This window comes from Bacillus rossius, chromosome 7 (genome assembly GCF_032445375.1).
Source record: "Bacillus rossius redtenbacheri isolate Brsri chromosome 7, Brsri_v3, whole genome shotgun sequence".
NCBI classification, from domain to species: Eukaryota; Metazoa; Arthropoda; class Insecta; order Phasmatodea; family Bacillidae; genus Bacillus; species Bacillus rossius.
In genome coordinates, this window is record NC_086335.1 from 33080492 (window position 1) to 33102407 (window position 21916).

The 21916-nt window shown below is 37.1% G+C and overlaps 1 protein-coding gene across 1 annotated transcript in view; it reads left to right on the forward strand.

Moving 5' to 3' along the window:
- The window catches only part of LOC134533789 (uncharacterized), a 635803-nt gene that overhangs the window by 123549 nt on the left and 490338 nt on the right, over nucleotides 1-21916 (forward strand). The gene's annotated exons all lie outside the window — the stretch shown is intronic.

The window sequence follows — 21916 nt, forward strand, 5'->3', positions numbered from 1 at the left end:
CGATTCTTCAATTCTCGCCACCTTCCCACAGGGGTGAAAGTTACTACGTGGAACAAACAAAGTTTATACAATTGGTTTACAACTTGTGAGTGCAGGAAAAGGGGAAGAGGGGGAGCGTTTGCAGACGAAAGAAGTTTTCTATAGTGGCAGTCAGGTATTGGAAAGTGCGGGGAAGGGGGGAGGGGGCGAACGACCTAACATTATCGATTCGCTGGAATTCGTCGAAGGATAAATTGACTGGGAGAAAGCCCACAACTCCATCTGGCCAAGCTGTCCTGGCCAGTTTGAGATGCCACAGGTCCTACTGGCGGCGAATACAGTGCTTCCAGCAGTAGTTATGGATTTTAATGTGGAGTGTGCCATACTTTCTTCAGTAGCTAGGCTGCTGCTTGAGTGGCTAGGCTGCTGGTAAATAAGTAAGATAGTGTTTGTATGTGGGTTTTAAACTATTACATGTTAATAATTTATTGCCCTGTTAATGAAATGGATACCTAAACCAAACTTGGCATTAAATATATTTTTGTCTGACAAAAAATTGTAAGTTGAATCAATTTTTATATAGTAACTCCAACATTATATATTTATGTGTGTGTGTGTTTTTTACTGTGATATCTGACACGATTTAGAATATTTTGATGAACTCAACCTTATATTGAATGTACTGTCTGTGTAAATATGCAAATAAACGCACTATTTTTAAAACGTAAGACCATAAAATTATCGTTTACAGGAAAGATTTAATGTGAATATTAAAAAACAATAACTTTCCATCTTTTATAATTTGTGAATTTTTCTATTCGCGCGCGTAGAGGTCGCGTATTGAATAGTGTTGAATGAAATGAGACTGAAGAAGTGACTAGCGATAAAATTTAAAGATTCACTGAAAGGGTTTTGTGGTGGCCTTAACACTGTTTACTCAGTGTTGTTTCGTACTAAACCAGAAAAAAATTTCATGACTTAACATATGAAGCTCATTCGCACCAGAGGTATTGGAGGTTGGACGATTAGGAAGTGTTTCCGCAGTAAAAATTCGCACCAGCTTGCGCGTTCTGAGGTTCATGTTGGTCTCACGGCCATGCAGCGTGTGAGTAAAAATTAAATTACATTTTATAATTGGAAGAGCTTTCCCGAACCTCTTGCGTGCCTCAGTTGGATTCTCGCTAGTCGGTCGCGAGGGTAGCTTAGCGCAGTGGTAGTCAACATTTCATGAATCAAAGATTGTTTCCTCGTCTAAATCTTTGCGGTCGCACTTTGCCATGCACAACTATACAATGAATTTTTTTAAGAGGATTCGTTTGTTTTTCATGCAAGATTACAGAAGTAATAAATTTACTTATACATAAAAAAAACATAATTTGTATTTTTTTCTAAGTTTTCGATATGCCAAATATTACTTGTCAAATTTCATTAACCTAATTTTTGACTATAATAATTTTTGGTACAAAATAATATATAAAAATGCATATATGGTTCGTATATTAATTATGACTTCACCGTTGTTATAATATTTTTTTTAGAACTTAAATTGTTACATTTATTTTTATTTATTTCTCTCTTTTGACGAATGATGCTATATTTTCTTGAATCGGTTATAAAATGCATCCAAAAGACAGTGAGCAAATTAAATTATACCAGACTATTTCATTAGTAACTTACTATACGTACGGCTTCCTCTTCCTTTCCTCTCCCAACCCAGACTTATGGCGCAAATTTATGAGTATCTATTTTGCAGTGTAAATTTGACTTCTGAACGGGGTCAGCGATGGACACGCGGAATTGAGGGTCATTTGCCGGTTTCCCAGCATCAGGTCAAACAAGAAAAACCCGGGTTGCCAGGGCTTATCATTGGTTATGTGGGTTCAGTCTTCGCTATGTTGCAATGCAATGGGGTCATGAGCGTAGCCAGTATTTGTGGGTGAAAAGGGGGGGGGGGGGCAAAATGAAGCTATAACAAGAAAAAATTGTTGATAGGCCTGTTTTGTGGGTCTGAGGGGAGTTGCATGGAATTTCCCCCCCCCCCCCCCCCCACTCCATCATCCTCCGTCCCATTTTCGGTTTGCAGAAAAGTGGTTGGTCCGGTGTTCCTCCCGCAGAAATGTTTTCAAAATTTATCATCTAAAACGCATTTTTGCCTATCTGATGAACTTCTAATGTTTTTTTTTCTTCCAAATGTGAAATTTTTGAATAAAACTTAAAACTTATGAAGGGTAGATCCTTATACTACATACTACTGCTTATGATTGTGTTCTAATACGTGTTCAAAGATTAGTCTATTTACTATTAAAAAAATATTCAATGGCCATGAATGGAGCCAAATATTCGTTATTTTAAGCTGGTTGATGAGATTCTTCAGAACGGGGCATGGTCCCTGCCTGACTACGCCCTTGAATGGTATGTCAAGTATTTTCGAGCAGGGTTGTATATATTTGACGCATGAGGCTAAATTATTTGTTACGTTGTCTCACTGTGAACATAAGTTCCAGGTTTTTGGTTACTTTTTAAAACAATTTTTCATGACGTAGTAGAATACTAAGTACGCCGTGACATCAGTAGTAGCGCTAAAATTTGTATTGGCGAAGTGTGATGGAAATATTTAATGTTTTATAAAAGACTTGATGAAGTCAGGTAATAGGTGTTGTTTTTTAATGGGTTTTGCTGAACACCCTGAATTGTATTTTTCAGATAACCAAGAACGATAAAAAAAAAATATGCTCCAAACACAAGCAGAGCTTAACTGAGTCAAAAATAAACTACTATATTTAAATTTTATTTGGCCACTGGTACTCCTACCACAGAAAATATGTTACATATGTAGTATTAAATCTATTTGGCAGGTTAGAAATAGTTCTATTATCATTTATCCATCTCAACCGTAGATTCGATTTCGGTAAATCGATATCCTCTTCCCCCCTCTTTCCACGATTGGACATTTAGTCAGAGAAAAAGGAAAAAAAATCCCCCTAAATCGAAAAGCATTTCGTTCTTTTTTTTTTTTTTTTTTTTTTTTTTTACCCGCCGTGTATACTGGGGTGTAGGTGGTTGGAGAAGGGGGGAAAAAAAGATCTTTCGATGCTATCTTTACGATGTTCTCTTATTGCGTCATAAACCAAGCGATTGTGCCCGTGGAGGGAAAAGGAAAAAAAAAGAGCGAATGAGGAAAGGAAGGAGGAGGAGGAGAGAGCTCCAGGGACTGACGACGCCGGAAACAGGGTTCCTGGTTCCGGTGTCATAATGGGCCACCGCTGTCTGAGGGACATGGCTAGTCCAAAGGTTGGTAGGAGTGGATGGGGAGACGTACACCCCACTCAACAAGTTCCACCTGCCTCTTGTTACCCTGTGTCGTTTTCCCCCCTCCTCCTTCGCCCCCCCCCCCCCTTTATGTTCGTTCCTCTTCCGCGTGAAGCTCATTGTCGGCGCGGTGGAACACCGCCAGTGCATTGTTACACGAGCAGAGCGCCACGCCGGGTTTACAAGGACCTCCCCCCCCCCCTCCGGCGACAACCGCACCCCCCCCCCCCCTCCCTCTAGCCGCGCGGACGCGAGAGGAAACTGCTGTAACTCCTGGGCCCTTATTCACGCGCGCGTCTTTTGTCCTGCGCCGCGCCCCGCGACTTGCCGACTCTAAAATATTATTTTTGTGGGGGTTTGCAGTCCCGTAAACAAAAAAAAATGCTCGCATAAATGGCGTTACGCTAGAAATTATGGACCTAGGGTTTACGTTACACGTAATTTTGCGTTGTTTAATTGTTGTGGCATTTTTATAACGAAGACCTCGGTGGATGTTGACTGATGACTGAGACACAACACTGAAACAGATTTTTTCGCCAATAGAACTGTCTAAAGCATGTGTAGAGGCGAGCACAGCTGTGTTTCGTTTAGATAATAAAACATCGTAGAACATAATTTGTCCGAGATTGGTTACTAGAGCATTTAAATTTGTTACATTACATTTGTTACTATTTTACCTTTAAGGGCTCATGAACATGGTGGTGTTATGTCAAAAATTTTGCAGATTTAAATTTGCCATTTTTTGAACTATGCAGAGGATAAATATGTAGGTAACTCAAATCTGCAGATGCTGTTCATATTTTAATTATTTTTTAAAGTTATTTGTTATATTAACGATAAAAAAAACAGCAAAGCACCTTGTATTCAACATAGTTCTTTAAAACAATGGCTGTTTCAGACTACTTTTTCTTAACACCTCTTTTGAACAGACACTTGTCATACGCTAATTTTAATAACAAGTGTGTTCATTGGAGTATCATTTATTAAAAAAAACTCTTATGGCAATTTTTTTATTCACATTATTTGAAATGGGCAGTTCTGTTGTGAAATCGTGGGCCAGTGTTGGTATCCCTACGCAAAATACTTTTATCAGCAGAGCCCTGCAAAGTTCGCTTGATTTTCTGGTGCCAAAATGAAATACACGAACGTCATGTTTTCATTGGCTGCTGCCACACTAAACCTTCTCGCCGGGTCGCATGTCGGACAGATGTTTTTACAGGTGTTTGTAATTGGCTAACCGGTGATCCCATTATTAGAGCCGCGATTAACTCGCCAATTCCGTTTACGCCAGACTGGCCTATTTCAATGCTTAACCACGGTTAGAAAAATTTTACTCATTCCTAGTAATAAAACCATTCTTTTCTAGGCCATAATAATGCCTCACTTAGATTCTTGCGATGTCTTACGTGCCCTTATATATTGTCTACAAAGACAGATCGAAGGGGGTGGGGTTAGGAGTAAAGGAAATATCTTCCCGTCCCAAATATGATGTTTTGTAAAATTATGTGTAAATGTTTTAAATACTTAAACCAAAACCTCATAAAATGTTTAAAAAAAAACGAAAAGTGGTTTAGATTGTAACGTTAAATAATATACGAATTGTCGATTCACTTAGTTACTTAATAGTGTGTCCCCTCCCCCCAAGTCTAAGCTTGTGCTTTGTGGATCCTCCCGTGGTTGTCTATGCCTTTCTTTGGAAGATATCCTTTTATATCAGCTTACGTCGGTATTCCCAGCCTTCAAGACGCTGCCTGGACGTTTGTTCTAGCGCGGTCCCCGTACGGGTGTCCGCCATTTTCCAACATTGTCGTCAGTGGCGTATCCAGGGGGGGGGGGGGTTCAACCCCCCCCCCTTAGCACCAAATCTTTAATTAATTTCTTATTCATCACTCAAACAAATTTCATATTAAATTAATAACATTTTTACCATTACAATATTTAAATTTAAGTACCGATAACTGCTAAAATAGCACTATTTTACAACTTAAAATCCAAATTTTCCCGGGGGAGGACCCCCGGACCCCCGCTTTAATACGGGGGGGGGGGGGGGGGCATGCTTCTTAACACCCCCCATACACAAATACTGGCTACGCCACTGATTGTCGTGACACGCGGCCGGATTTCGCCGTGCATCATGGCTCGGTTCCGTTTCGACCTTCGTCTCTACAAATTAACGCCAGAACGGTTTCAGTCTCAGCACTGAAAACATTTAAAAAAAAATACATTCGTTTTAGCAGAAGTACCCAGCGTTGCCCGGGTTTTAGGCAGAGATAAAGACACTCCTGCTTTAGACAGGAGTATGAATTAATATTTACCCGTCTATCGTATTTTTTTGTGGGCAAGAAGAGTTTAGTTTTGACCTGTCACCAGCTACTCCTCCGACACTGTTCTTGAAGGTTTTACTCGACGTTTTTTTATGGAATATTTTTATCCATGTTAATGTGCGAAAGTAAGAAAGGGGTTGTAGGGGCGAAGGGGTTGCACCAAGAGTTCGGTAGCTGGAGCAAGGGCTTGGAGAATGCGGGCGCTATGTCGTTCTGCTCGGTTCGAAGCTCGAGACGTCATGCGGGGCGGACGTCTGGCGATGTTTATGTTAGCATAGCGATATAAAGTCCAAGTGTACTCTTCATGAGTGCTTTTATACAGCTGATTATTGCGTGAAAGATTTTCAATTAAACATGTTGTAATTCTATTAGGGCCTACTTCAACTCATTGTATAATTGCAACAAAATTCTATTTACCTCTTTAACATTGTTTTTAATTACAACAATTTTTGCATTAGTTTTATTTTAAAATGCTAAGTATGCAAACCTGGCACCCAGATCTTTGTTTTAAGATATCAAGATTGTGGTGTTTTGTAGTTAATAGGCCTTATAAGTTAGTTTTATGTTCCTATGTTTTCTCAACAGTACCTAAAGTGTAAATATACTTACGTATTATTGACCAGGTTCATACCATATTCATATGTGCTGTTGGCTCATAATAAAATGAAATGGGTTGGAGGTGTGTAGCGATTGTATACATAACAAGTACAGAATTCCTAAAATGATAAAGAAAAAAGTAAATGTTGCTACTACAATAAGTAAATAATACAATTTGAAAAAAACAGTAAATCATTTGATTTTTAAAAATAAACCTACAAAAAAACTCATTTATTCTGTAGCTATTTCTTAAACTATAAAAACAAATGAATGAAGTCAGGTGGGGTTTACTGCTCAAAACGTATTGGAAAGGGGGAAGGAGAAAATTTTCCAGAACCAAACCTATTTTTATAGAGATAGAGGGTCCGTGGTGCCATGAGTAGAACAGAATTAAATAATAAAATATATTTTTTTAACTACCAACAACCAAACTATTAATAAATTGTTTCTAACTTTTTTTATAGTTCGGTAAAAAAAATCCCATTCGGTACAGCCTTGGCAGGTGTAGATAGATTTGAGGTACCAGTTTATTCTGAAAATATTTTGGAAATTTCTATAAACATTTGGAAATTTTTAAGAACTTAATGTACATAACCTATTTAGGTTCTCCGATATAAAAAAAATGAAAGATTAAGTATTTTTTCATTTTCCACGCAGCGAAAATATTACGAAATATTTTATTTTTTTACCTTCAAGCACTTTTTTTCACCCCTTGCACTAAAAACGTCGCATAAAAAATTGAATTGCCCCAAGTTTTAAGATAATAAGATGGTTTAAAATAAATTCAAACGAAATTGATATTAAGTAAAGTTTTGAATTTTTTTACGGTAATAATTCGGTTTATCAAAAATTGTTTCAGCCAAAGCTTTAGATGAAGTGTAGGATCCATACAATAAATTATGACGGATATGATAGTATATCTATTAAAAAAGTAATGTTTATTTTTTTTCTTTGAAACCTTGTTATTTCCCCCCTTGCAGTAATGTTTGGGTAAAAAATTCTGGGAGGTTATAATTATTTTCTCATTCCAACCCCAAGTTTTTCAACCCATTGCAATAATGCCTTATCTTATCAAAAATTGTTTCAGACAAATTTTTTAGATAAAAATTATAATATTAATATTTAATCAGCTCGAATTATATTTTGTACGTACGAAGGGAATGATTTTTTTTTCACTTCAACTCTTGTTTTTTTTACCCCTTGCAGTTATGGTTGGTCTTATCATAAACTTAGTCAGACAAAATATTTTGGTATTACTTCTACAAGTTATAATACTATCAAACGGATGTGATATTTTCCATATTATGAGAGTTAATATTTTTCTGTTTTTTTTTTTGTTTTTTTTCAAAAACCTTCTCCGATTCTACCCTTGTGTTCGGATATTGGCCATTAACGAACTCTACATAGATTTTCCATTACTAGATTTTAGGTATGAATTTGGATGTAATTTCTGAAAAATTGCGACAGTTATCGTGTCCACAAAATTGAAAATTTTATATACATATTTATATATATACATATATTTATATATACATATATGTATATATACATATTTATATATATATACATACACACATACATGGTAACTTTTGAGTTGACTATGGTTTTGGGGTGTTTGGACCATGAAACGAAAAACTATATAAATTTTTTCCGGAAGTCGCACCATGGTAACGTCTACACTAGATAGTGTTTCTTTGAAATCTACGGAAAGGGATGTCAAAAGTTAGCTACCACACCTTGCTCCATTCCCACGGGATTCGCTCTCGAGTAGAGTAACGGAACGATATTCGCGGTCGTGCGCGCTCGTGTGAGTAACGGGACTCCGCGAAGTTGTCTTTCCTGCGGGCATGCTGACCGGCCGTAACGAGAGCGCGACGGCAGCCCGTATGCCTGGTCCCCGCGGTGTTGCCAAATGTCAATACGGGCGGGCGATCCCCCTCCCCCTCCATCATCCTCTTCTCTCTTCTTCTCTTCCTGTGTCTACGCCGCAGTCTCTCTTCGCGTCGGTCCGTTCTCCCGCCGCGCCGGACCGAAAGAGTGGCTTTTTTTTTTTTTTTTTTCAAACTGGTCTGTTTGCGCGCGCGACGTCGCGGACATCTCAAATATTTGAGGCCGGGGCGCGCCGGCAAATATTGGCGCTCGTGCTGACGCAGTTGGCGCAGTTGTCGCGCTGCGTCCGCCCGGTCGCCCCGGATCATTGGTGGCACTGCAGTGGGCTGAAGGTCGTTTGACCGACAGGCACTAGACCGAAAATAATTCTGCCGAAGTCACTGACCTGCAGGAGCGTACGCAGTGGAGGGGATAGAACTTACTTCCCCTCATCCCTCACCCTCTTCTTTGCGTACGTCCCTACCTACTAAAGACCGAAAACCTAAATATTTATAACTAGGGCACCTGACCGACAGGAACCCTACAGACGGGCACTAGACCGACATTTCGGTCAAATGACTTCCGGTCTACTGACTGCTACTCGGTGTATATGTTACGGGTAATTCTAGAAGAAGTAAATGAATGTTTACCCGTGTTAACTTAGCTTTATAAGCTTGTTGAGTGAAGTTCGAATTATAACTGAAATAAATTTGAATTCGGTGTTTTCATGTGTACACCTAGGTCTACCCAACACTGACTAGACAATGTAAGAAGAAACAAATAATTGATAACTTTATTTCATTGATACTTTAACTAACCTAACCTAATGTACTAAAAAATGACGCAACATCTAACATCACCAAGCAAGCGTTGGGTAGTCCTAGATGTACACGGGTAATAGCCAGATTCAAATATATTTGAGTGATTATTCGGACTTTGCATTATCCAAGGTCGTTGGTTAAAGTTAACCAGGTTAAACCTAGTTTTACTTCTTCTAGCACTACCCGTGACATTAAAACTTGCAAGAAACGCAAGAGCTTAAAAGACGCAACACGCAACAAACCGCAAAACTGTGTTTATCAAACACAGTAAGTCGCAAAACGTCACCAACTTTACAACTTTAAACTTTAAAACTGTAGCAAAATATTTTTTGGTTTTCTTTCTAATCGATTTTTATTTTCACGAAAACAAGTCAAATTATTAATAATTTGATATAAATGCGTCATTTTGCTTTCACAATGCAATAGTTCGATAAGTGAAAACGGTATGCTTTTCGATAGAAACAAAATCGTAGCCTTCTGTGCATTTTACGACTGCATATTAAAATTTTTTCGCATTACTTAACGTGAAGAATATAAAAGGTAGAAGTTGTAAGTTGGCTGATTCTTGCATTGCATTTTTGCATTTTGCGTAATTTATAAATAATTTTAATGGAGGTTTTTTTTTTTTACTTTCGACACGTTAAGGCGTTAAAAATGCATGGGTCATTATATAATGGTGAATTAACGATTTTACTACGTTTTAGTGTTGTGAATTTGAAAAAAAAAAAGTTTGTATGTTGAAAGGGATTAGAAGAAAATGTTTAAATATTTCCATCAATTAATGGTTTGACATTAAGCATGTGTTTCATATACGCACGCACGCACGTGTATGCGTGTGTGTGTTATTTCAAGCTTTTGCTGTCAGTATTTATTTTTATAATTAATTTTAATTATAGAACTACTTGGGTGTCAAACTAATATTTTATTAAATTAAATACAAAGTATTTATTTTTAAAAATTCAGACAGTTAATATGAAGGCTTACCAATAGTAAAATCTTTCCGGGTAATCGGGCTGTACATTGCAACACGCGATAACTCCAGATCGGATTTAAATGAAAAGTTTTTAATTTGTAAGGTCTTTGTCTAAACACTAATATGTGTAGGTTCTGTGCTCATCCGTGCGGTTATCGTTGTGTTCTCCAGATTATCTGTTTGGTTTCATCTTTGGGTTCGTCTGTGTGTTGCTGTGATGTTCAAGGTTGTTGTTTTTCTGTATTTACTGTTTTGGTTTTTTTTTGCAACTGTCTTTGTCTTTGTTTCGTCTTGGTTGGTCTGTGATGTAATTTTTTTCCCACTAATTTCCTTCCACTGTGCTGTCTAGGCATGTAACATTTAACATTGGCTGATAGTGGATTTTTCTCCGTATGTTTATATTTTTCCCCGTATCTTTGTAGTCCATTCTTGAAAGTTTTTTTATGACAACCAGGGTAGACGAGAAGTGGCGGATGTGCATGAAATTATCTACTTAAAACAATTCTTAACACTGACTGACAAGGCACAGCCTAAACTGGCGGACCTTGAGATTTGAAAATTTTATTACGAAAATCAGATCACATTGGGGGTTGCAGGGGCGCTAAAGATCCAAAATTTTTCCTTTTTTTCAAATCTATTTTTAATTGTTGGTGCTTTCTTCATGATGCCAACGGCTTTTGCATTGTGGATGCCTTTTGCGTCTTCTGGCGACGATAAATACTTTTTAATACTTTATTTACTTTCAGATATAAATCAGCTACGAAAGGAGTGTTCGGGGACTTTAAATATAAAAACCTCCCGTATTTCAAGAATATGTCCTACAGACATTGAAACTCGGCCTCGGCCATAATTGAGAACGGGATTTTCCACAAAAAAAATCAGCCACCAAGGCGGGTTGTAGGTGCGTTTCACGTTTTCAAACATTATATCATTTCCCGTTCTTCAAGTTGTGTACTATAGACTTGAAACTAGCCAGTGACGTTCATTATATAACATAGCCATCAACTGAGAACGGGGTTTCCCGAAAATTATCTCCCAAGGGGTGTTTAGTGTTTAGCCCGGGCAACGACGGGTACTTCATCTAGTTTCAAATAAAACTAGTAATTTCGTCATGAAATTCCCAAGGATGTGAAAAGTTAAGTTTAGTTTCATGATTTAAAAATAAAAAGTCTTTAAATTTAATCAAGTGGGAGTAAAAAAATTTGGTGTGAATAAAAAAAAATGTGAATAAATATAAACTCATTAATTTTCTGTTATTTCATACTTTCGGAATGAAAGGGGTTTAAATTGATTTTACAAAAAAAAAATTGTTTCTTTTAAAACGGGAGGTAAAATTTTTGACTTAAATAATATTCATAAAACTTTTTTTATTTTTTTTTTGTTAATTTCTCTGCTAGGGGAATGAAAAGTGTTTTGGATTTAGTATAATAAAGAAAAATATCCTCTTCAAATATACTGAAGCGGAAGGTAAAAACTTGATGGACATAATAAATATTGGCCCTGCGTAAATGTTGCTTATTAAATTTTTTTAATGTATCGAATTCCACCGCTAAAGGGGTTGAAAAGGTTAATTCATATCCCCAAATATACTGAATCGGAAAAGTGGAACAATTTGGCATTGTTACTTATATAAAAAAAAAAAATTTGTTTCAACGACTTAGTCAAATTTAATTTGTGTTGTGTAATATAGATATTGTTGATTTTGTCAAGGTTAAATTTATCTCCGAATGCAGTAAAGCGGGAAATGAAAGATTGACAAGTTTAGTTAATCTACGTTTAAAGTGAATAAGCGCATACAACCACGTAATAAATACTACCCCTGTCTGGTTTTGTTGTGAAATGAAATCTTATATAGACCAAAAATAATAATTATTTGAACAATGTAACAATACCAGCATCATTTACTGTAGAACAATGTAACAATACCAGCATCATTTGCGCTAGCGAAGACGCAGTGTGAAGCTATTTTACATATAAAATAGTTAACAAAAATATTTTGTTATACATTTACGTTTAATTCGTTAGAGAAACTATTATATGAATATTTGTAATGTTAAATCTTGTAAAGAAGTAAAATTTTTCAGTGTGAAATTAATAACATCTTTGGTTTTTAGCTTTGTGTGTTTTGTATTAACATTTTTCTCTGCAACGTCGGGTAAATTGTAGCACCTTCCGATCTGTGTTACAAAAAGCTGTACTTTCTAACGCTAATGAATTGTTCTCTCCCCCCTCCTTGCATTTTTACAGTGTTGTTATCTTACCTATTTGCAGTAAATATTGTATTTCAAATATCAAATGTTATGAAGGGGAGTTAAGTAAGCTATTCAAACAGTGTAATCAAAAGTGTGCGGCTTCGGGAATGTTCCTGGTTTTACTATCCGAAAAACACATTGGTACTGCATGTTTTTTTTTTAAATTTTGGAATCGGCCTTTTTTACAACCTATTTATTTTCAGTACAGCAGCTCTCAGGAAAACAATGACATTTCATGCACGTTCTATACCGTTATTAAGACGAATCTTAAATAAACATTTGCAATTTCGTTAATGTTTCAGTCCGCAGTGACATGTTTCCTTCTTGATTCCGAAACAGCCTGTACTCGCGTCCGCCCGACTGCTAAAGGTCCTCCCCCCCCCCTTCCTCCTCATTTCTCATCCCTTTTCCTGCGCTGGTTTTTGTCTTTGACGAAATTTCTGCGACTGCTTTTGAAGTCTGCGCGCGTCTTTGCCCCGGGGTAATTATTCCGGTCACACATCCGTTCGTTTGGCGGTTTCTTCCTTGGAACCAACTACAAAGCCGCCTCTGCAAAAGAGAATAAGGTGCCGGGAGGGGGGAGAGGAAGGTCTGCCCGGGGGAAGGGGGGAAGGGGGGAAGGGGACACGCCTTCGTTCTGGTTCCAACCCTCTTAACATCTTAACCTCGTAGGCGAGTCCACCCGCTCAGGGAGGGCTGAAACTGGTTTACGTTCGGTTCCAGCGACGCTTTGAATCATAAACGATCCACAGACATGAGATTTTTTTTTTATTCCAAAGAATGCCGAAGGCTCTGTGCCGCCTTGCTGAAGGAAAAAAAAAAAGCTTGCTCTAACCATAACTTACTCTTTGTAGCGTGCAGAATATTCTTCGCCACGAGCTCGAGAATGTTGAGAAAGATTTCAAGTAGTTCCCCTTGAAAATATGCACAGTACAGGAAAACATCCTCCGTTAGACGTACTCTTTAAGTGGAAAGATTAATGCGTTTGAATGGAAACCAGGAAACCGCAGCACGATTCGACAGACTCATGTATCAACTACATACAGGTTCCCGACGATCAAAGGTCGATGTAACATTAATCTTTGCGGGAAATATATCAAATATAAAACAATTGCTTTTATAAAAAAATTATACTTATTCCATTTAATTTTTAATCGAGGTAAAACTTCATTGGAATATGTTTCCAAAGTTTTTTTGAAATACCTATCAAACATAACCGATGTAATGGTTTTGCAGTCGCTGTTTTTAAATTTGTCCTCTTTCTCTCTTTACGAATATCACGAGTATGTAGTGAAATATAGATTACTTGACCCCCTTTTTTTTAATATTTGAATTTTTACAGGATTTTGCAACGGGAAAAAAAGTTTAGTTGTCTTACACATAGCCATACGGGTACTTACGAATGCCGATGGTATTTAAATAATGAATTATTAAGGTAATTTCACCTTCGTTTCTTCAGAAGGCACCACCGTTACTAATATTCTGAAAAACTGTTACTTCAAACAATATCACCCTCGTGATTTTCTGAGCTTTGATACTCGAGACTCTAGTACATTTTTCTAGTTCCCCCCACCAGAAAGGTTTTTTTTTTTAAAGCAAGATATACAATCAACATTTTCCTCTGGTACTGATTTGTACAAGACTAAAACCGCCTAAAATTGTAGAAAAATTATTTTTTAAATATATAAAAGAAATACTAGAAGTAACAAATTTTGGCTGACGCTTTCTTTTATGATGTTCTCTTCTTATCTTTAAATAGATTGAGGTAATGGGTAGATACTTAAAAAAAACTCTTTTTTTAGGGGGCGTCTTCTCAGAATCGGTCTACCTGTTGTAAGCTACCTGCCCCTGAAGATTTATTTCCCATGAAGCAAAATATTGATTGCACTTAAAATTACGTGTTACACTGTACATGTCGTGGGGACTTCGTATCAGCTGCTCGTTTTGTACGTTGTTACAAATATCAGATACATTTACGGACTTCTAAACAAAGAATACAAAACAACCCAAATAATTCACCATAGTTCCATAAATAGGATAGCCTTCGTAAATAAAAAAAAAATTGATTCCTACTTCGAGTTCTTGTGCTTCGTTGAAAACAGGCTTGTGGGGGAACTTTTTTTGTAGATAGGCCTGAACTGGGGGGAGGGGGGCAGGGGTTTTGGGCTCCCGCTGGTTTTAAGAAGCCTCTCACTGAAGGGTCCCTCTTGCGCTTGTAAAAACGTGACTGTGAAGCGAGGTTGATAAACGTAAACGTCAAAACTATATTTCATGGAAAACTTTATATTTTTATGTTTTCTGCTTATTGCGTCCATATAGGCCAAAATATGGGAAGTACAGACCATATCAGAACCCTATCCAGAGATGACTTGTGTCTTTTAACTCCACGCGCAAAACTCTCAGGTTAGGCCTCCCTCCCACTTTCAAAATCCCCCCCCCCCCCAAAAAAAAAACCCCACCTTTTTAAGAATTTTACAGATTGACTTACCTGCTTATATATATACACATATATACATATATTACGAAAATCCCCTTGATATTTTTTAACCAGTGAAAAGTAAACTTGAATGTAGCTCTACCACGAGTTTTTTTTTATGGAATAACACCTGTTACTTATCACTATATGGGACTGCCAACAGTCCATGCTATACATTTTTGTTACTTATCGATCCTTTTTTGACTATGTATTGTAAATTGACAGTTTGGTGTATAAAATGTTTACGAACATCTTATCCTGCCAGAAATTTATTCACTGTGAACAGAGTTTGCCACTGTTGGGTTACTAGTACTCCATGTTAAGTTACCTAAATTGTGAATCGTTAAGCAATAAGCAACCGCGTAGTAAGTATGGTCATTTTTTTAGATTATGATTTACAATTATGTTTGTTTCTTACCCTCCGACTTTGCTTGGATAAATAATTGTATGACTTAATCTGTTAACATTTCTAATAATGTTCCTCTCTTTGTTTTTCCCACAGGTAAGGAGATCAAACCCGCACTTGTTGCTTGTTGTAGCGCCGAGACAGTAAGTATGTTAGTTTATAGTAATAAATATTTGAGTAGCTTTTTTAATGATTTAACAACATGAAAGTCACTTATTATCAACAGTTTTGTACCTAGAAAATTATCAAATAATTCTCACAGAAACGTTTATGAAATGTTTGTTAAAACAAGGGCTATCTCTCATAATTTTCGGGGTAACTAAGGCGCTCTGGGTTCAGTTCCTGGTGGAGTCAATACTATATTTTTATTTCTTCTCAGGGTGCTGCATACTCTCCCCCTCCCTTTTTTCTGCATTCCTTCGCACGTCAGTTCGCGTCACTTCACCCTTCATCGTGTTTAAGGAAGGACCTTGATGTCGTCGAAACGTTAAACCCGAATTGCTTTTATTCATGTAAAGTTCGCGATTTGACTATCTGTATAGAAGCTTCGACAGCAGGGTAGGAAATTTGTAGGGCACACAGATATTTAAAAAAAAAAAAAATTGTTATTTTTAAATAGATCTTTATTCACTAGTTGAATCTTAGAATGTAATAATGGGTTTATGACAGCCAAAATACGTTGCATATAATTTATATTCATGTTCAGATATGTTGTTTTTTTTAAAATTAATAGTAGTCTACATTTTTAAGACTCAGTTTGTCTTTTCACCTGTATTTATTTTAGTACTAATGGCTTATCCCCTCAACTTACCCTATCGGCTGTAGAGCGATTCACTTCAAAAATGAAAATTGTCATGTCTAGTAGCACGTATTCATTGCTCTCTGTCGTAGCGGACTGGCTTGGTTTTTGACTCGGCGCTGAATGCATTCTGTCCTTGACGACCATACCCCTCAGTCAAAAAAAAGAAAACTAAATATGCATATTTTGTCATATGTGCGGTGTTATTGATTTCTGGAAGCATTGCACGCAAAGAAAAAAACTGCTGTGCTTTTACAAATATTCATTTGGAAACAAGTTCCCAAGAAATAGTATGTAATACAAAAAGATATTGTAACTTTGCACAGCACATGGCTATGGTTATTTTTGCGTATACGAATTACGTATTTTCGATATAAAACTGAGTATTTATTAAGAAAATTAGTGCATAATTTTATATTTGATGTTTCATTCAAGAATAATTTCTTAAAGCCATGGAATAGAATATTTTATTATATTGGACTTAATTGTGTATTACTATACTTGTTAATAATGTGCGCAGTTAATACTTGAAAGCTATTCAGGGAACGAACTGTTTACAAATAACTTTAGCTAAATGTAGGTACTGGGATAGCACAAAGCATAAAAGCTTGGATTAGATTCCAAACCCAGGATTACTGAATTAACTATTTTGTAGTAATATAGTTGTTTTCATGTAAATGTACAAATAACTGTAATTTTAAATTAATATTTATGTCCCATGTACCAAAATAATTACAGTGAGTTGCGAATAACCTAGCGTAGGTCGAGCTGTTGCGAGTTAGATTTCTTCGTGTTATTCGCGACATCTTGAAGTAAACTTCAAGCGTTCGAGAGTTGCAGTGAATAACGAACCAGGCCTATATGTAATGGACTATTACTATTTTCAAAATGTGCCGAGATCATTGACCACTTAATGTTTTAACAAATCCAATTGCATGATTTTATGAAAACGTGTTTCTATATTTAGAAAAATAAAATAAACAGACGCTAGAAATATCTTATTCGTCAAAAAACAAATTAATAATGTTCGTTCTTTATGCCTACATTTGCCCGGGGAAGTAAGATTTGAGATCTTGTCGCCTTATCTAGTATCTTTTCAATTAATGTTCCATTGTGTCGCATCGCAATGGAATCGACAGCAGACCAAAAAAAGAGAGAGAGGGAGGGAGAGGGAACCCAGCTGCTTGTCCGCTCGGTTGGACGTCTCGAGTTGTTGTAATTCAGTTTGTGCGTGCGTGTGCGTGCCTGCGTGCGTGCGTGCGTGGGAGGGTCGTTACTCTGCCGACAGCCGGGCAGTAAATGTCCGTCGGCGACCCCTGCGGTGGACAGCGGAGGAGGATTGGAGGGTGCGGAAAGGGGGTGGTAGGGCCGGCCTAAATTAAATCCTCACACGAGTGCCGGGGTTGTAGGGCCGTCAGGAGCGCGGTGGTTGGGTTGAGGGAGGAGGGGGGCGAGCAGGAGGGTGAAGAATGGACGGACGCCGGCCCCGACTGCAGTGGCGACTACTCCCCGCGAGCACTGGACACTGGACGTCAGCGGTGACCTGTCCGCCGGCAGGTCAACTGCCGCGCCAGGAATACGTCCATCTCTCTCGCTCCCGGGCCGTCGGCCGTCACCCGTGGCGAGAGTAGCGCCCCTCCCCCCTCTCCCCTCCCCCCGCACCCGGCCCCCGTGCAGCTGACACAACAAATCATTCCGCCGACTGGAAGAAAACCCATCAGCGCGCGGGAACAAAATACGCGGGCGAGAACCGCGCGAATATAAATTCGCGAGGATGACGCCTCACGTCAAGATCGCACGGGGGAAAGGTTGGTGTCGCCGGAGCGGTTGCATGTTTCTACTAGGTTATTTATTTCTTCTATATCAGTTGCTTACATCAGGGACGGACACGAGGGGATATACCTATCTCCTCCCCTCTAAAGTTATGAACAAATTTGCAGAAAAAAAAATCATCGAAGACAGTAGATTATTGTGTGAGAATCCACGTAACCCACGGCTACTGTTGTACGCTCATGTGTCGGTGTGTTAGTGTCAATAGTAATGTAAGCTTTTTTAATAAACTTTTTTTTTAAAGAATCCCCTTCCCCCCACTACACAAACATGTGTCTGCCACTAGACATGACCTATTTTAATAATTTTTCATGATGCATTTTTTTAAAAAAAAATTACGTTTTGCAGGCTATGAAAAGCGACTGAAAGAATGTTTAGCAGTTAAACACTGCGGGAGTTGTAGTCGCAGCAGCAGAAGAAGCACACATTGTGACACCAGCCAAAGGTTTGAATACAATTACGTGATCCATCAAAATTGTCCTGGCAGTTATCTAGTTTGAATGTTGAATACAATGAAAATGCAAATACTTTTAGAGGCCTTATTTAATTTTCATATAAAAATATTCCTTCCTGATAAAAAAAATAGAGCAAGATAATCATTTAATTTCATAATTCGTCGTTTTACAAACAAGTTATGCGTTTTAAAAAAAAAATCCTGTTCTTTGCTTGAACCAAAAAAAGCGAGGGTGTGGTACTAATAAGGAAATATACTAATAATATAAACAGGAAGGTAATAAATTGAGAAAAATAAATCTTCCATGTAGTAGGGCCTATACTACAACTGGATTTCTGAAAATTGTATTTTTTTTTTGTGCAGGACTTACCACTGCAACTAGAATACCTGAAGTGTCATCAGTATACAGTTAACCCACAACTTAGGTTTTTCCAACCAAATGACTTAGTATCTAAGTTGAGAAAATTAATGAAGGTATTAAGATACTTTTCATGTGGCGCAACAAAACAAAATGTCAATCACAGCAAATTCCCCAACATTGATAGTCATTCAACCTCCCCATTAGTAAATAACCGAGTCAGTTCTAGAAGCCACCTCACTTATTGCTCTAGAAAAACAATTATATTCTGGTCGCTGAATAGTTAGGGGACAGTGTAAACAGAATACTATTTAACTTGATAAAAATCTGCAAAATTTTCAACATATTTTGCCATCAAACAAACCTAAAATCAAAATCTATGGAAAAAATTGTCCTATTTCCTTTAAATATTTTGGCAGGCTTTGTTAATAGAAACATATAGCCAGTATAGAAATAAAATAAAAACTTTACACTGCGAGTCACAAAATATTTGCAACGTTCTAATGACGAGAATTGGAAAACAGAAGACTGATCCAAGGCTCCAACTAAGTAGGCAGGTAACTAGAGTTAAAATTCATAAAGAGCCTGAATACCTATTCAGTGAGTTGACATTGAAACACTACCGCGATTATTTAATCAGGCACAAAGAACAATTTTCGAGTCCCAGCACACAAATGGTTGGTATACAAGAAAACCTTTACGCACTAAGCCAGCTATTGTAGAACCACTTACAAATTTAAGTTTATCAAGAAGTTTACTTGAAGAAACCAAAATAACCAAACAAAAATTATTTTTATGAATGTTACGTTAATTGTTCAGTATTAGTTAAATGCATTTTAACCAGTTTATGTAAATATATTAATTTTAATTTTTTCATATATTTAACACAATAAGTTTTAATAAACATTTTAAGTATATAATGCACATATTTGATGAAAATTGGCGGTTGAACGAACTGTAACTTGGATAAATAAATACATTTTGAAGTAAAGTTTTATATATATAAAATTTTTTTTTTGGAATTTTTGGTCAAACGTTAAAGAATTGCAAGTTTATGGTCAAGGTCAAGTACGTGACCTTGGCGGCTTATGGGGTAGACTTTAAGCCGATTTGCGGACTTTTGGTCCTTTCTAAGGCAAAAGTTTTTTTTGAGGTTTTTCGAATTTTAAATTTTTAAAATTTTTAAGGAATAAAACGGTAAATTTTCCCTAAAACGGGAATTTCCCCCTAAAAATAGGGAAAATTTTTTCAAAATATTTTTTCGCAAAAACTGAAAATTTTTACGGATTTTTGGCTAATTTTTTTTTTTAAATTCGGACGTAAAAGTACATATTTCCAAGCGGATTCGGTGTCGTGGCCTTAGATTTGAAGTACCGACCACTTTTTGCAGTCATTCATAGTAGTGTTACCTGTAGGAGTTGTGGAGGGGAGAAAACGGGGGATTTGCGCACCTTCATATTCACTTAAGAGAGGCTAGGTATGAAAAAAATATATATATTTATTTAGGCCTATGTATTTATTTATTTGAGAGGAAAGTCAGGTTCTCTGTAAATTCGCTGCGTTCATTAACACCGAGCGGGTTGGTTCGGATGATCATTACAGTTTGGGGGGAGAGGGGAAGAGGAGGAGAGGAGAAGAGGAGGAGAGGAACACGCAGAGCGAAAGAGAGAGAAAGAGCGACAGTTGCAAGCGCGCGTAAGCTGCGATTTGCGGCAATTAGAAAGTGGCAACGAGCGAGCTTGTTCCGCTCGGAAGAGAAGCGTTGGCTTTGCGCGGAGTTTAGAGGAGGGGAAGAGGAGGGGAGGTGGAAAAGGGGGAGGGGTAGAATCCGGGATGGCTGTGCGGGATTGTGGCTGGGGATAACCACGCGCGCGCGTGTAAACCGCGATGTGTTTAGCAATCACTTTACCGCCTCGTTATCGCTTGTGTGTCCTTTCCCGTTGCGAGAACAGGCCCTCCGCTACGAGGAAAATACTTTTTTTATACTTAATACGACTTCGATAGCGTTTTTCGTAGGTTCTCGTTGAAATTTCAGTACCTTAAGTTTTCCTATCCAACATGAATGAGTAAAATCGTTGGACAACTGTTACGAATGGCGCTACGCTTCTACGATTTGCTGGTTTACCCCGTTCTGTAAACTGAACTGAAATAATCCTGTAACATTATATATATATATATTTTTAAGTTATTACATTTACATGAAAGCAACTGTTCAGCTACAAAAAAAAATGGTTCGCAGTGATACTTGGCATTTATGTTTTGGCTTGTAAAAGTACGTATATTATTTAATGTTATCTGTGAATTGTTCCCTGAATAAGTATTAACTACGCGCGTAATTAAGCGTAGAAAAAATCATCAAATTCCAGTTGTTGAATACACAGTTATATTTTTATATGGTTTAAAAAATTACAATTATGGGCCATTTTTCGTAATTGCGACCAGAAATATTCGGTATTATTTCCAAAAACGTATTTAATAAATTGAAAAAATAACCACAATATATTTTTTAAAACAACATATTTTTTGGCAGCTGGTTTCCAAAGACATATGTTTTATAAGTACACTTTTTCATGTGTAATCATTGCAAATTTTGCAACTTCAGAACACATGAATTTGCTCTTTACCTAGCTTATAATACAGTGTTGTTAAAAGTTCTCGGAAAAAGTAATTGGGCTCAATTACAATTACTGTGGTGACAATGTAACTAATTACAAGTACAAATTACTTTACATAGAAGTAATCAGTAAAGTTACAATTACAATTACTCTCCGCTGCCATTTTAAAACTGACTTACGATTCAATTATTTTACACACTGTTACATTAATATACATACATATATGTTTTGTTTAAAAAGTGATGTCATGTAATGATTAGATTTATTATCTTTAATTAAATGAATAATATTTGAGAACAAACTTTCTTGAATAACATCAAAATACTTCATACAAGTAGCTACCTGTAATAAAAGTAACACTCTTTAAATTTTGGAATTGACCTTACAAAACAATTACAATCGTGGAAATACAGTAGCTAATGTCAGTAAATGTTGTAAAAAACAGTGTTAATACATATCATTAATAAAATTCATTATATAGTTTGCTTATTGTGATGTGTTTCCTTAAATTTGAAGCAGTGCTCCATGCTGATCTGAGTATTTTATTTCCCAAACATAACTTACACTTCTCTTTCCTCTGCTTCCCAGATAATACAAAATATTTATCAAGGTAACTAAAAGGAAAAATTCTATCTACATAATAACGACTGTTCCAGCATTTGAATTTGTCGCAGTATCACTTCGGTTACCTATACCATCCATGATTGCGATGCGTTTGCGAGGAAGAGCCTATGATGAACATTCTGTATTGCACAGACCCGAACAAGCCCGAATATCTACCTTCGGCCAACTTCGTCGGTTTTTTTTGTTTATTACTTTACAAAATTGTGGATGGTTGGTTATGTTAGGTTAGT